At 44.1% G+C, this 15,706-nt stretch overlaps 1 protein-coding gene across 4 annotated transcripts in view; it reads right to left on the bottom strand.

Moving 5' to 3' along the window:
* The window catches only part of THRAP3 (thyroid hormone receptor associated protein 3), a 73,761-nt gene extending 58,522 nt beyond the window's left edge, over positions 1-15,239 (bottom strand). For 2 of the 4 annotated variants that reach the window (XM_019726532.2, XM_019726531.2), the window contains exon 1: positions 8,662-8,785. The gene's annotated coding sequence lies outside the window, so the exon portion shown is untranslated. Of the gene's footprint in view, positions 1-8,661; positions 8,786-14,991 lie in introns of those variants that run through there. The other 2 variants (XM_074334402.1, XM_019726533.2) reach the window with 2 other exon arrangements.
* Positions 15,240-15,706: the final 467 nt, after the last annotated feature.

The following is a 15,706-nucleotide window of genomic DNA, read 5'->3' as shown; positions in this document are numbered from 1 at the left end:
ACATAATCACCAAACCACAAATTAAATCCTTAAAGATGTTTGTTGCCAGAATCACCTTAAAAAAAAACTAAGCCGATACACAAATACCTGTACAATGCAAAGTAGAGATCAAGCTAAATCTCTAGAATGTTGCCTAACTCCACATTAGGTCCAGTTCAGATGCTGACAACTCAGAGAGGAAAATTACACACTAAATAACTTTAAACAAGAAATGTAGTCAAGAAAATGTTTTAAAATATTTTCAACAGGAAACCAGATTATTCAAGAGTTACTATATAAAAAGCAGAGTTTTGCACACACAATTCTTTATGACGGGAGACAAGCATCAAAATAGTGTATCCAGCACTTACAATTTAAACAATGGTTTCGTACACACTAAAAGGAGTAAAGGGAGGACGATGAATGATCCAAAAGACAAAGCCTGTATGTATCCCTATAGCTTTGCAGGGATATCTAATACTCAACAAGGAAACCAAAGATCCTGTCCTCAGAAAGCACCTCTTATTCTTGTTGGCAGCTCCAATATTAGTTACCAGAATAAAAACAGGTAAGAAGGGCAAGGTCTAAATTCCAGCTAGAATAACATATTGCATACAAAGTTACAGCTTCTGTATACCAAGTGTGATAAAAAAATACGGTGAATGTTTAAATTTTAAAAATTTATTACAGTAAAAAACACTGCCATTAATCCCCCTCAAAATACTCCCCCTCGCTTCGAACACACACTTATCCCATCGTTCTTGCCACTTTCTGAAGCAGTTCTGCAAGTCCTCTTTTGTGTCTTTAGTTGCGCTGCCCTGGCTACCTCAATGTCCTGAATTAATTCAAAACGTTTACCTTTCATGGTCGTTTTGACTTTGGGGAAGAGCCAGAAGTCGCAGAGTGCCAGAGCTGGTGAATAAAGTGGATGAGGATACACTGTTTTTATTTGACAGAAATTGCCATACCAGAAGCAATGTGTGACACAGAGCCTTTCTGTTGTGATCAAAACATATGGTGAATGCTACTGCCAACCACCACCAAGGCAGGGATCCTCAATTTGAAACTCAGTAACAGTGTGTGACAGGTTTCAACTTGTTCTATGGTTGAGGTGTTTTTTTAAAGTGTGCCGTAAATCAGCCTCCATCATGACAACTCTCCGTGTTACACATCGCTCTGGTATACGGCAATTTCTGTCAAATAAGAACATTATGGGGGCCGGCCTGGTGGCTCAGGCGGTTAGAGCTCCGTGCTCCTAACTCTGAAGGCTGCCAGTTCGATTCCCACATGGGCCGGTGGGCTCTCAACCACAAGGCTGCCGGTTCAATTCCTTGAGTCCCGCAAGGGATGGTGGGCTCTGCCCCCTGCAACTAAGATTGAACACGGCACCTTGAGCTGAGCTGCCGCTGAGCTCCTGGATGGCTCAGTTGGTTGGAGTGCATCCCCTCAACAAGGTTGCTGGTTCGACTCCCGCAAGAGATGGTGGGCTGTGCCCCCTGCAACTAGAACACGGCAACTGGACCTGGAGCTGAGCTGCGCCCTCCACAACTAAGACTGAAAGGACCACAACTTGAAGCTGAACGGCACCCTCCACAACTAAGATTGAAAGGACAACTTGACTTGGAAAAAAGTCCCAGAAGTACACACTGTTCCCCAATAAAGTCCTGTTCCCCTTCCCCAATAAAATCTTTAAAAAAAAGAAAAAAGAACATTACGGTGTGTCCTCATCCACCTTCTTCACTGGAGCTGGTACCATGGGACTTCTAGCTCTTCCCCAGTCAAAATGATTCAGGACATCGAGGCAGCCACAACAGCCACTCACAAAAGAGGACTTCAGGAAGTGCTTCAGAAAGTGGCAAGAATGCTGGGATAAGTGTTCAAAGGGAGGGGGAGTATTTTGCAGAGATTAATGGCAATGTGTCTTTTACAGTAATAAAATTTTTTAAAAATTTAGTCATTCACCATACTATTTGATCATACCTTGTACATTTGACTAGCACATAAAATCTTAGTTTCCTAATAACCACAACAGTAATTTAGTTGACAATTCTGAAATTGAACAATTATCTTTCACTTACATTTATGGCTCATGTATCAAATACCTCAACATGTTAACAGTCAGAGTAGGTATCAGGTTTTATCAGGAAGCTTGTACTTCGGGTTAAGCATGTTAAAAATTTCTTCATTAAGCTTTATTCTCTCAAACAGATGCTCCAAAAATATAAAGAGATGATCATAACTGATATGACAAAGCATTTACAATAATTAAACGATACTCTTCTGTATCATTCATTCAATAAATTTCAGATCCATTGCTTCTGAATCAAGAGTTGAGTCCAACAATTTGTTAAGATACTGTTCACTGTTGCGACAACATGGATGGACCTAGAGGGTATTATGCTTAGTGAAGTAAGTCAGACTGACAAAGACAAATACCATATGATCTCACTTACATGTGGAATCTAAAGAAAATAAATGAACAAACAAAACCAACAGACCCATAGAACAGAGAACAAACTGATGGTTACTAGATGGGAGGGGAGTTGGGGGGCTGGGAGAGAAAGATGAAGGGATTAAGAAGTACAAATTGGTAAGTTACAGGAGAGTCACGGAAATGTAAAGTACAGTATGGGAGATATAGCCAATATTGTAAAAATTATATATGGTGTCAGATGGGTAGTAGACTTACTGGAGGATCACTTCATAAATTATATAAATGTGTAACCACTACATTGTACACCTGAAACTAATATAAAATAACACTGAATGTCAGCTATAATTTTAAAAAAGGAACTGCCACGGGGATCAGTAGTGCAGCACGGGGAATATAGTCAATGATGTTCTAACAACTATGTACAGTGTCGGGTGGGTAGTAGACTTGGTGGAGTGATCACTTTATGGGGGTTGTAAATGTCTAATCATTATGTTGTTGTTTCCCTAAAACTAATATTAAAAAAAAGTTAAAAAAAAAAAATCTCCTTGCACCAAAAAATTATATGTACATCAAAACAGTAGAAATGTCTTCTATATATCCAAATTGTTAACACTGGCCTAAAGAGATGGCATTACAGAAAACATTTACTTTCTACACTACATAATTTTGCAATGTCTGAAATTTTTCAACAAGCACCTATCTGTGAGCAGGAGAGAACACTGAACTACCTGCCCCCACCAATGGTTTTATAGGCTATGCCTTGCTTAACTAAACCCTGGTGTAGGGGTTGGAGGGTCTTAGAGACCTAAAAGATATATCTTTTTAAAAATGAAATGGTAAGCAGAACCCCAAAGTATAAAATACCAGTGCAGAACTGCTCTGATTGAAATGGGAGGTGGGCTGCTCAGAGCCCTGCCAGCTCAGTCTCTTTCCCTCAACAGCTCCTGAGGCACCTCTTCATTGCAGAGTAGTTTAAAGTCTCCTGTCCAATCTATACTTGGCTAAAGTTACTAAACAATCATTATCACAATCTAGTTACCTCAGTTTTACAGAATAGATTTTTGAGGATGGGTTTTGAATACGAAATTTTTATATATCAACTTTGTAATTCACAGAGAATAGGTGTACACATTTTAAGAATAAAATTCGGTGAGTTTTGACAAAAATACTGTGTAACCACCACCCCAACCACAATACAGAGTATTTCTATCACTCCAGAAAGTACCCTCTTGCCCCTTTGCAATCTCCTCATCTATTACCATACAAATTATTTTCATCTGGTAGAACACAATCTGAGTAAACTAGGACTTGATAGTGGGAGCATTTCGAAACTGCAACCCCGTCAGCCGTCTATTTATTCCCATATTAATTCGTCCTTTCTTTCAGTATTTACTAAGCCTCTTCTGTGTGACAGAGACCATCCTGGATATGGGGATTCATCAGTGAATCAAACAAACCCCTGCTTTACCCTCTAAAGAGGTAAAGACACAAAAGATTTAAAATATAATGTCCCATAGTAACAATGCAGGGTTGGGGGGTTATCAGTTGATGAAAGGAGCACTATTATAGAGAGGGTGGTCAAGGAAGGCCTTTCTCAGAACACTTCCCAATGTGATACATGCATACAAGGGGACATCAAAATGGCTCAAGCCAAAAATGTGATACAGCAACTCCTTGACAGCTAAGAAGTAAAAACTTCAGAGTATACAAAGCAAAGCTCTGTGAAGAATCACTTTATTATACCTGAAAAAAAATTTCTTATATTAAAAAAATTATCCAATTCTTTTTTTCTTTTGGTCAATTCTACTCTGGCATCTGACCAGCTTCCTCAATCTTCATTTCTTAAGCTTTTTTTATTTTTCTTTTCCTGATAGTCTGGTAGCCAAAGGTATTAGTCAATACTCTAGGACACAAGCTTTATATACACTGGGAACATCTTCTGGGGAAGCCCTAATGTAATGGAGAGCCCTGGAGTGAAGAAATCTCCTGGGTACCTTTAAAAAGCAGTCTCACCTCTATGATTTCCTCTATCAATCCTTTATTTACCTTGCTTTTTCTTAAAAGAGAAAAAGAAAATTGAGTTATTAACACCTCAAAAAACATGCAGAATTACTGAAAGCAAAGCAATGGACTTCATAGGCACATTAAAAAAAAAAAAAAAAAAAAAAAAACCCTGGTTCTTATGTCTCAGGATAGGAACCAAGTCTTCTAAGTGGACATTCAGCAACTTAACTTTGCTTGGCCTTCTATTTTCTGAAACAAGCCAAGCTATGCAGTTACGATATTCCAGATGCTAAAAAAGCAAATCAGGCAGAACAAAAATGAGGACACTGCACATATGCCAGCTAAAAGGCATGGGCAAGGGTCAGATCAATGTCTTCATGCTTTCCATAAGCCTTGGGTTTCTTCAGCTTGGAAACAAAATAATTCAATGTTTTGGGTTCCCCCCTCACACTGCTTCATCTACCTCTTCTAAAGTTAACTAAAATTTCCTTCTTTTTTTTAAAGAACAAAGAAAAGAAATAAGGCACCAAGACAGACAAATTAGTGGCGATGTAATGTTATGGCAGCAGAATGACTTTAAGTGGGGACATTAGAGACCTGTATCATATATCTACAGGGACAGCAAATTAAAACGCCTACAAACAGACAAGTAATATAAAGGTGTAAAGTGATAAGCATCAACTAACACTCTGCTCTGTGTCAGGGATACATGTCCAGGCTGAGGAGAGGTCTGTGACAAACTGGAGAACATGTTCTAACTATAATAAAAGATGGCTGCTGCAAAGCCAAAACACAGGTCCACAGCTACCAGGTCAGATTTTTCAAAAGCACCTTGAATCCAAATTTTTACATGAAATCTCCTTGTTTTGTAATGTTGACAACTAATTCAAATTTACAACACTGTGTCAGCCAAACAAACCACATCTGCAAACTGAATTCAGTGCATGAGCCTTCTGTTTGCAACCTCTGCCATAGAAAGAATAAACCTGGTTCTTTCAGTGCTAATTTGGGGGTAGAAAGCACACGCCCTATGCTTCCACACAGTATCATCTGAAAATACACAAAATATACGAATATACATCGGAAACCCGTAATTGTTGAAGGAAAGCAAGAAATCATCTTACTCTTCACACAGTAAGGTGCTCCATTTCTTCCACCAGACTAGGAACTATAAACAAAATCCAATGGAAGAAAACACTAGAAAATAAGTTTTTGTGAAACTGAGTTCACTAATGTTCAGCTTTTTCAGTATTGTGCATCTTCTAGACAAAGAAATTCAAAAGATGATTTTATGGCTTGGCAATTAACCTTGATGTAAACAAACAAACAGAAGTTCCCCTGAAAGACTAAGAAAGTGAATCTTCTAGAAAGGATACCCATGATTCTTACTCTGCTGGTAAGCCATGGGCAGTTACTTTTTTATGGGTTACAAATCTACATTACAGACTCTAGAGCAGTAGTTCTTAACACTTCGAGATTGATGAACACGATGGAAGGTAACACTTTCTTTGAGAAAATGCACTCCCTCACAAACATTTTACAGAGTTCACAGGCCTCCTATAGTCCACGGACCATAATATCCTGTTCTAGAGCATATTAAACCTAAGTAATCTCCAAACCCTGTCTCTTCCCATGGCTACATCTCTATTCCATCAATCTACTTCAGGCAACTACCATCTCCAGCCTGGCCCAGTACAATAGCCTCTTAAGTGATATCCTCCACAATCCATTTTCCACAACTCTGTAAACATGATTTTAAAGTATAAATCAGACGGAAACTCCTTCCATCCTTTAGAAGGCTTCAATGGCTTCCCTAAACAACCTTACCTCCGCATCTCATCTTTAACCTCTCCTCCACGTGTCAGGCACACTTGGCCTCTCTTCAGTTCTGAAAGCATGCTAAACTCTTCCCATCTTCAAGTTTTGGCGCTTGCTGTTCCCTCCACCTGGAATGCTTTCTTCTTGACACCGCACAAAACTAAAACTGTCTTCTCACTCCGGACAAAAAGAATTTCTCTGCTTTTTTCCTCTGAATTTCTCTCCTTTTTTAGTGTCTAGCAGAGTCCCCTGCTTAATACTTCCACATCACTTTTCTCAATTTGTAATTTATTTCTTACCTGTTGTCTTCTCCCACTACACTTTCAATTCCCAAAAGGCAAGACCCCTTGTGCCTCACACTCCCTGTATTTACTCCCAGAGATGGTGGATTCTCTGGCACCGTTTGTTCAATCTCCCACTCAGTCAAATACTTGATCAGTCTTCGATGTCTACAGAATGAGTGTGTGAAGCAATCCATCAAAATCTAATGTGAGAGAACAGCATTAACCACACCTCCGTCAATTCAGGATGTCACTACGCCCAAAAGAAACAGGCTAGCACTTTAAAATTCTTGGTAGTTAAGACCATCCATTCTAAAACGTAAGTAAATCGTACATCTTATGCTCTCTGTCAGCCTCATCCCGTCCCATCTCAGAGCTAATCTAAGAAACACTCCAAGCTTCCTCCCTCCAATTTCTCAGTACAAAATAGGCCATTACTTTCACAATCCATAATTTCAGTGGCTAACCCAAATTCAAAAAGTGCCTGTACTTGGTGTTAAAGAACTACTGCTGCTGTTGCTATTACTACTGCCAACACTACCCACGGCTAAAATTGAACTGCACCTAGTCTGCAGACTAAAAACATCAGTCTCCAAAACTGAAGAGCTTTCACTCATGTAAAGTTTTTTTTTTTTCCACTCGTGTAAAGTTTGAAAAAAACAAAGATGGAACTGTACTGGACCTAAAGGTTTTTAGTTAAACAGTTTCTTATAGAAACTTCAACTTGCCTCTTCTACAAAATAGAATCAAGCCTAAATGGCTGCAGGAAAAAAAAAGTTTTTGAAATGTCTAGTGTGTACACTAGTTCACAAAACACATTTCCCAGCAAAGAACAAACTAAGCCCAATTTGCTCCCCAAGTTGTCTATGGCAGCAGCCATTTCTGGCTCTTTCACAGGCTTCTTTCTATACAGTGACAGACACATAAGGCATCCTAGATTACAGGGCAGACTACACACACAGTATTTACACAAACAAAAAAAGGGAGGGCCATCTGAAAGGGAAGGAAGATGGTGTGATACATGCCTTTCGACTCTGGGCCCACAATCTAGAAATCCTATAAATGACGGTGATAATAATAGTGTTTACCACATGTAAGGTAATGAGCTAAGCGGTTTTCAATTTAATCGTATTTAATCTTCACAATAATCCTATACAGTGGCCACTTGTTACCGCTATTTTGCAGATAAGGAAACTGGGGTACTTGAGAGTGAAGCCCCTTGACCTAAAATCAAAAGCTAGCAGGGCCAAAATGTGAACCCAGGCAAGCTGGCTCCAGGATCCTTCTGTTATGCTGCCACCAGAGGCTTCATCGGCTGTCTCTCGCTAGACTACTCTCAGAGGCTTTTTTCCTTCAATCCAATTAACAACCTCCCCTAAACACTGTACTACCACTGATGGCTTCCAACTTCTGAGCGCCAGCGCTACTCGCCAGCTTCAGCCGCCATGCTCCTTCCCTAAGATTTAGAAAGGCAAATATAACAGATGATAAAAGTTGGTTAGGTGCTAAGGGAGGCAAAGAAAATTGCCTCATAGAAGCAGAACACACGCCGATTAGCACTGGAATGCAGCCGGCCTCATCTCCAGACCAAGAGACTGAAATAAAAGTGAGCGCACAAATGTTCGTTCCCGTGGCAGATAAATTTGGACTATACCTTCTCTGGCCACACGGCAGAAAAGAACGGAAGAGGTACTACTGACTGCCAGCCACATGCGCCCTAGGGGAAGACAGAACCAGGCCAATGGAGACTAGGTGGGTGGGGGGAGGGCACTCAAGAGTTCCGGGAAAAGCAGAAATCCAAATATCAGGTTCATACGGCTAAACGGGGAGAGGGAAGTGGAGGCCGCCCCACGACAGCCTGTGAGGAGAAAGGAGGGTCGGAGCAGCTCGGGAGAAAAGGCGGCCTAGAGCGTCGGGAGCTCGGCCGGAGCTAGGCCAGAGCCAGGGGAAGCCCAGTAGGGCGGGGAGGGGGAGGAGCCGGAGGGAGCGAGGCCCGCTCAGAGGAGGCCAGGGGTAGGCGCCGGGGAGCGGCTCCGCGCCAGGCAGGCCTGGGGACCCTGACCCAGAGCCACCGAGAAAAGATAAAATACGAAACGATTGGAGCGGGTCGAGCTGCCCTAGTTACCATCTGAGGCCCTCACTCACCTGGGCCCACCGCAGCGATCGCAGCTGCAGCCTCGCAACGGCACAACCGGCCCGAAGCTCGCCCCCGCCCGACAGCGCGCCCCGCGTCCCCGCTCTCCGACGGCGGCAGCGGCGGCGTCGCCTCGCTGCCTCCTGGGAAATGTAGTCCTAGACCCGTCTCTCTTTGCCTAATCGACGATGTACTGAACTACGTTTCCCATAACACAAGATGATCGATGGGCCCGCCGCTTTGCGTCACACGCCAGGTTGTCGGCAGTCACATGGGTTGCTCCGTTCCATCCCCTCCCCCAGCCTGGGTGGCCAGGGGAAGAAGGAGGGAGGTGGACGGAAGGGGAGGAGGCGTTGCTGACGCTACTGCCCCCACCATTTTGGAGCCAGCCTGGAGGGAGGGCCTGAGCTCCACCCACTCGCGGCCTGCCTTTGCTGTGGAAAAGTCCCTGAGCTGAGAATTTGGTCTGGCTTTCAGTCTCTACCCGGCCAACTCTCGCTTTGTGACCTTGAGCAAATCATCGCCCCCCTTTGTGAGCCTCAGTTCCCAGCCCTACGAAATAAGACTCGTAATTTCTACCCCACAGACTTGTTGGGAGGCTCGAGCAAAGTAAGGCTCTTGAAAGCGTCTAGTACCCTGAAAGCGCGACTGAAAATGGAGTTGTTTTTATTGTGATAGTGTGACCTTCGAAGATCCAGGAGCTGGGATGGGCAAAGCTCTCTCCAGCCTCGACTCCCACCTCCGCGCCTCCCCCCATCCCCGCCTTCCATGACAATGGGATCACCGAAAGAGGTTTTCCAAGTGTGGTCCTGTGAAGCTTGTTAAAATAGGTGGCACTCACCTGTTGAACCAGAAGTTTCCCGGGGAGTGTCGCCTTAGAATGTACATTAGAAACCGATTTCACCAGAGATGCTTACGCACATACAAGTTTGCGAACCACCTCGTTTATCAGGGTTTGCACAGGCTGATTTCCGCTGGATTTCCTGCCCTAGTGAACTCACACCTTTAAGGACTGATTTCAGATGTCACCTCTTCTGTGAAGCCTCCCAAGTTGACTAGCTCCTTCCCTGTCTCTGCACTCGTACAGTACCTTTGCACTTTATTCTGTAATAATTATCAGGGCCTATGTTTGTCTTCCCCACCAGATTGTGACCTCTTCGAGAACAGAGATCAGTTTTGGTGGATTTCTGCATCCCCAAGGCAAAGTAAATAAATATGAATAAATAAACAAATATTGAATAAATGTGAATAAATAGTGAAGGAATGTACTGGTCTTCCTGCAGGAAAAGCTTACCAGGCTCAACTTAAGTCTCAGACCCCACGACCTCAACCCTCGCCTTTACCCCGCAGCAACATTACTTCCACACTGCTTAGTCTTTCTTCCTTATTTGAACACTTCCAGTGGGCTGCATGCTGTGTAGTGCTTCTTGAAAGGTTCTGATGCAATTTAATTTCCAATTCACAGGTTTTCTGAGTGTCAACTATATGCCATGCCCAGTGCAAAATCTATGAACACGGGTAAACTAAATGGATACAAAAATACATAATCATTCCTCTTGGTTTCTAAAATACTCTATGCTGGATCTCTTCTTACCTCTCTCCAATACAGCATTACCTAATTAATTGTTTACATCTGTATTCTCCACTAAGCTTTGAGCTCCTCTCAAGGAAGAGAACACCTTATCACTCCATTCATTTATTGAGCACCTGCTATGGGCAAGGTCCTATACTAGAAACCCAGGAGGAAAATGGTAAACAAAACAAATGTGGTCCCTGCCTTCAAAGAGCTTACTTTCAACTGGAAAGACATTAAGAAGTCTATCACATGCATAATTACTACTGTAATAAGTGCAACACAGGAACGTACATGTTATATATTATACTATGACAACATAGAACAGGGATCACAAACTACAGCCCACGGGCCAATTCCAACCTGCATCCTGTTTTTGTATGGCCAGAAGCTAGGAATTGCTTTTACATTTTTTAATGGCTGAAAAAAAATCAATGAAGACTAATGTTTCAAGACGTGAAAAGTATATATGAAATTTGAAGTTCATATCCATAAATTTGTTTATGTATTGTCTATGGCTGCTATAATGCAGAGTTAAGTCGTTGTGATATTCTGTGACTTGCAAAGCCTAAAATATTTACTATCTGCACTTTACAGAAAAAGTTTGCTGACTCTTGGCATAGAATCTTGAGGTCCTCACTTAGGGCTAAGAAGGTCCTCACTTAGGGCTAGAAGGTCAGAGGAGGCTTTCCTGAGGAAGTGACCCATAAACTTGTAGTTTACCAGGCGAAGAATTGGGGAAGAGCATTCCAAGCAAAAAGAACAACACGCAGGAAAGTCCTGTGGCCTGAAGGAACCTGCAACATCCTGAATCTTGTTAGGCCTGCCGTTGACCCTGGAGTGCAGTAGGAACTAAGGCATATGAGCTTGCTGAGGTCATAAGAAGCCAGATTCTTCTGGGTCTGAATATTCCAGGTTGAGGATATTGGACCTTACTCTGAGAGCAATGGGAAGCCATTGAAAGGTTTTATAAGTGGGAAAGGGATTCAGATTTCCTTTCTTAAAGGATTATTCTGGCACAGTGTGAGAATGGATTAGGGCAAACCTGAATGAGAATGGAGAGACCAATTAAGTTACATTACAATAGTTCAAATGAGAAGACACAGGGGCTTGATCTAGTGTGTTCTCAGTGGAGATGAAAAAAAGTTGGCAGATTCAAAAGGTGCTCAAAAGGTATTTAGGATATCAAATCTACTGGTCTTGGTGATTGTGTGGATGAAAGAGGGATGGAGGAGTCAAGGTATACCCTCAAGTTTCTGGCTTGAGCAGCTGTGTGGATGGAAATACTATTACTGCCTCCCTACCCTACTCTGCTTGTACGGATCTCCCCACACTCATCACAATGTATTGAAATCATCCATTTCATGCCTGTGTCTCCTGCAGAGAACCATCTCCTAGATGAAACAACTAGCTTGTTCTTGTCTTCCTAGGGCCCAGAGGTAGGCTAGGCTCACAATTGCCGGCCATAAATGTATATGGACTTTTCTCTGTTGTTTCTCTTTTTCTGATAGAGGGTCCTCTAGCCTTCTGACTACCCAAAAATCTCAGAGGAATTCTGGCTTCCTCTTTCTACCTCATCCACCATATGGCATCAATCACAAAGTCCAATGTATTCTGCCCACAGAACATTTGTCGAATCTCCTACCACCCTGTTTCAGGCCTTCTCTTGTCTTGGCAGGTGTAAAGTGGTTAGAACAGTGCCTGAGCCAGACTAAGAGGTATGTAAGTATTAGCTATGATTAAGAGCTCTTCCCTGCCTCCCAGCCTCCTGCCTCTTTCCATCTAGGCCATCCTCGGGAAGATAGTCAGAGTGCTGTCTCTCAAGTACAACTCTGATTGTGTCGTTCCTTGACTCCAGGGCTCTTGGGATCAATCCCTGAATCCCCAACGTGGTCTGCACGGCCCCATGTGGTCTAACCTCTGACAATCTCTCCAGTTTCACCTTCACTTTCAAAGGTTCTCCATTGCCATAGGGATGAAGGGTAGGCTCAAGGCCTTGCACCATCTGGGCTCATCAGCCTCGGCTCCTTCATGACAATGCTCCAGTCATGTGTGCTATTCTGGGCTTCCTGTCTCCTCATGCCAGCAGCTCATGCCCTTCCTCCCCAGTGGTCCCACCTGTCAAAGACTTATCTCATCAGTTCAGGGTCCCATCCCTCAGGAGCACCCCAACAACTCCTCTGCATTTGTCAGATCCTCCCTTACATTGTTGTGATTTCTACACATCCATTCCTCCACTAACCTGGGAACAAACAGAGCGGCCATCTATTGCTGTGCCACACATCTATTGTGTGTCTTCTTCAGTTCCTTCTCCTCTGGTAACAGCACTCTGATAATCGTTTAAGAAGCCCTCCCTCCCCACCCTGGCTCCAAGGTGAGTAGGTGACTCTGGCTGATCAGCACTTTTCACTCCTTTGGCCACAGTGATTGGCAGGTGGCTCAAAACAGGCAAGCAGAGGGAATGAGCATCAGCCTGAGACCTATGCTGGAACCCTGAGAAAAGGACCCTCGCTTGCTGCCGGTGATTGCTAAACTGAAAGAGTAGCAGCCTGGACTCATTCATGGTCATCTTTGCCACTACTGGAGAGAGACTTCCTGAGAACAAAGCCTAACACAATTGGAAAGCAGAGCCATGAATTGAGAAAGACACATTCCTGGCTCTCCCAGGCTGAGCCATTGGATGCAGCCATGCCTGAAGTCTGCAGCACCTCTGAACTCTTTCATGCAAGAGGCAATAAATGCATTTGTTTGAGCTGGGTTTCTGTCACTTCCCAGCTAGAGTTATGACGGGCAGAGAGAAGCGGTTGGACCTATCTGTTGCACACAAGAGGCTCTCAGGACAGGAAGGAAGATGGGAAGGGAAATCAGAACAGACTGGGACAAGCATCAGTGTGTGACCCGCTAAGCCTGGAAGGGCCACCTGTGGAGAAGAGGAGCAGTGACCTTTGCTCAGACCAACCAAAGTACCTTCACTTCCATCTCTGCTTTGCAGGAGAACCAAACCAAACAGGATCAGAGAACAGTTGGTCTGAACTCAGGGGTGAGAGCTGGGATGTAAATATCACTTTCAAACCCTAATACTAGCATTTGTACCAACTTCTGTTCATTGGTTCTTCTTACTGGACTTGTGTCCTGTGTCTTCTGTATTCCCCTAGCACAGAGATTCCCGTGGAAGTTCTCAATATAAATAATATAAATTGACTCAGGTCTTGATTAAATTCCTGCTCCATTTATGAGATAGGAAGGGACACAAACTATACAAATGAGATGCAGTATAATCCCTGCTCTCGGGGGTCCCAGTGACTAAGAGACCCAGAGGGGCAGGGAAGGCTTCTCAAAAAAGAAGCATGTGGGCTGGTTCCTGAAGGACGGGAGAGATGTTACAGGAAAAGTGTAAAGGTACGGAGGTATGAACGGTTCATTTAATGGGATATTGGATTCCCCCAAGAACACTTGGAAGGACTATTCTGAATGACACCCCCACATCTGCACACATCTCTGAGTAAACCAGAGGGCAGGGCTTCACTTCAGTCCTCCTCAGTCCACTCATGTGGGCAGATCAACTGAGACTGAGCACTCAATACCAGACACTTACAGAAAGAAAAGAGGCTCACAGAATAGGTCCTAACGGAAAAGCAGGATGTGGCACCAACCACCAGTCACTACTCTTTTCCCAACCTTGCCTCTGAGCAAGTTCCTCCGGCAGTTGGGACATCCTCCTTTGGGATGGCATTCAGTGTAACATCACTGACCCCTTTTGGACTCTGATTTTATAGTGCGGGGTCCCAGGAAAGCCAGCCGTTCCCAGGAAAGTCAGAGTTAGGCCTCAAGGGATCACCGCAGATCCTTCTCTAAACTGGGATTCAGGCCTCAGACCCCGCCTTCCGCATCCCCTCTTGCATCAGAAGCCAGAACCTGGACCCCCCAAGTTACTTCAGAACAGGGGACTTATTCCTCCTTGGCTTGTTTTATTTACTCCTAAGATCTGCTTCTTTGAAACAACTGCTTTTTTATCTTTGGTTTAACTCTGGTTCTCAACTGTGTGGGCGGGGGGCGGGGGGGGGAGGCAGATTCATCCCCCAGAGGATATTGGGCAATGTCTGGAGATACTTTTGGTTGTCACAACCCCAGGACGGGGTAGGGGGATGAAGGTGGGGTGCTACTGACATCTGATGGGCAAAGCCCAGGGATGCTGTTAAACATCCTACAATGCACAGGATGGTTCCCACGACAAAGAATAATCCTGCCCAAAATATCAATAGTGTCAAGGTTTGAGAAACTCTATCTTTCTTAGAGAGAAAAAGTTCAATAACACTAAGCTTTAAAATATTCTTATGGTCTGACCAGCAAAGGCTAACACAAGGTTATTTTGCAATTTATCAATAAATGGATAGTTGCTCTCCTTTCCCTGGCTCAAGTACCGAAGGTGGTGGAGGTGGGGGTAGGGTGGGATGCTGCAGAGGTAGATTAGGGTCAGATGGGGATGAAAGATGGGGTCACACAGTGCAAAGAACACAGGCTTTGGAATCAGATCTGAATTCATATTCCAGCCTTGACTACTTCTTTAGCTGTGTGCCTTAGGCAAGTGACTTACCCTCTCTGACTCAGTTCTCTCATCAGTAAAAGAGGACAATTCCTACCTTACAAGGTTCGGGCATTCAGCTACTAGTATGACTTTATCCTGAGGCGGTTAGGGGGCCATCAGAGGACGTTAACGCCTGTCAGCTTTGAGTGGCCGCTGGGGCAGGCTGGAGGGGAGACTACTCACCCTCACAGTGTCTGTGTTTAATTCCCTCCAGCCAGGTCCGGAAGTCTTTCTTGAAGTCTAGCTGGAAGCTCTCCTTTTCCTTTTGTTTAGTTCAGTGCCTCAGCGGGTTGCTGCCACCGCAATCGTCTGACCATGCTGCTGAGAAACACTGAGGTTGTAATTTGCATTTTGGCCTCCTTGCTGTGGGTATGGTTCCCTCTTTTTGCTTGGGGGTGAGGATAGAGGCTGTTAAAGGCTTCGGGGTTGCCAGGCCAAAAGCAGAGGTTGCCAGGCACCAAAAGACATCCCCAGCCAGGGCTTTTGTTTACCAAGGCCCAGCTCTAGGAGACATTCCTGAACACAGGGCTCCCAGGCTCGGGAGGGCAGAAGTGGCCCCATCAGAGAAGGTTGGAAGAGTTTTCCCAGAGCCTGAGAAAGTGAACAGGGTCTGATGTCTTTGCTGCGGCTGTTGTCTTTCCTTGAGTAATAGCAACTTAGCTCCACTCCCACACAGATCTCCCAGGACCTCTGAGCGGCCTGCAGAGCTGCAGTTTAGAGGGGCAGGGTCGGGTGTGTGAGGGCTCAGAGTGGTGGTTTGGGAGTCACAACAAAAGACTGCTGTGGCTAAGCCACACAGATCCATGAAGATAGATCAAAACAAACTGATGATCAGAGTCCTCCCTGGAATGTTCTGGACTGGAGAAACCCTCAAGAATTATACACAGTGCCTCAGAGG

This window comes from Rhinolophus sinicus, linkage group LG06, assembly GCF_036562045.2.
Source record: "Rhinolophus sinicus isolate RSC01 linkage group LG06, ASM3656204v1, whole genome shotgun sequence".
Classification (NCBI taxonomy): domain Eukaryota; kingdom Metazoa; phylum Chordata; class Mammalia; order Chiroptera; family Rhinolophidae; genus Rhinolophus; species Rhinolophus sinicus.
Note: the sequence above shows the minus strand (reverse complement) of the source record. Positions and strands in the feature narration are given on the sequence as shown.